Source organism: Aplidium turbinatum, chromosome 5 (assembly GCF_918807975.1).
Source record: "Aplidium turbinatum chromosome 5, kaAplTurb1.1, whole genome shotgun sequence".
Lineage (NCBI taxonomy): Eukaryota > Metazoa > Chordata > Ascidiacea > Aplousobranchia > Polyclinidae > Aplidium > Aplidium turbinatum.
Genome location: NC_137476.1, coordinates 9,089,184 through 9,089,784, shown reverse-complemented (window position 1 = coordinate 9,089,784; position 601 = coordinate 9,089,184).

Genomic DNA, 601 nt, shown 5'->3' with positions numbered 1-601 from the left:
GAAACAATGCAAATTTGACTTTTATTTGATATTCTTAGATTACAATCAAGTAAATTACTCCTGTACTAATCTTGCTAAATTAATTTTGCAAATCAATGTTTAAGTAGATTGATTGTGGAAATCTTCACCCTTGGAATGAGAAAACCTCTTTGAAAGCATAATTTTGGTAGTTTTGCATAGTTTACTTGAAGAGGCTTTGATTTTGAACTGCTGATGCAAGCTTTATCACAGACATTGATAAAGCAAAGTTTCCTCTTGTTAAAGTGTTGTTGTCAACAATTTATCCCAAATATTAGGTATTGTGGGGTGGAGTGCTAAAGGGGAGCTTAACCAAATGAGCTATCGATGCAGACAATGTACAGTTCAGTATTATATCATGATCCTGTCTACATTAGAATGGTGCATGCCTTTCATGTTGGAGCCACAGGAAACCCTGGCAAGGAAATCGATTGCAGCTTTGGAGGAGTTAGTACATCAGTCAAGAAGTTATTGTATCTCCTGCAACGTTACCATGCCAGTAGTCTACTTAATTAAAACCATTATCCCAGTCTACTTAACTTACTGTAAACAAAGCTCTTGTTAGCTACTACCAATTACCATA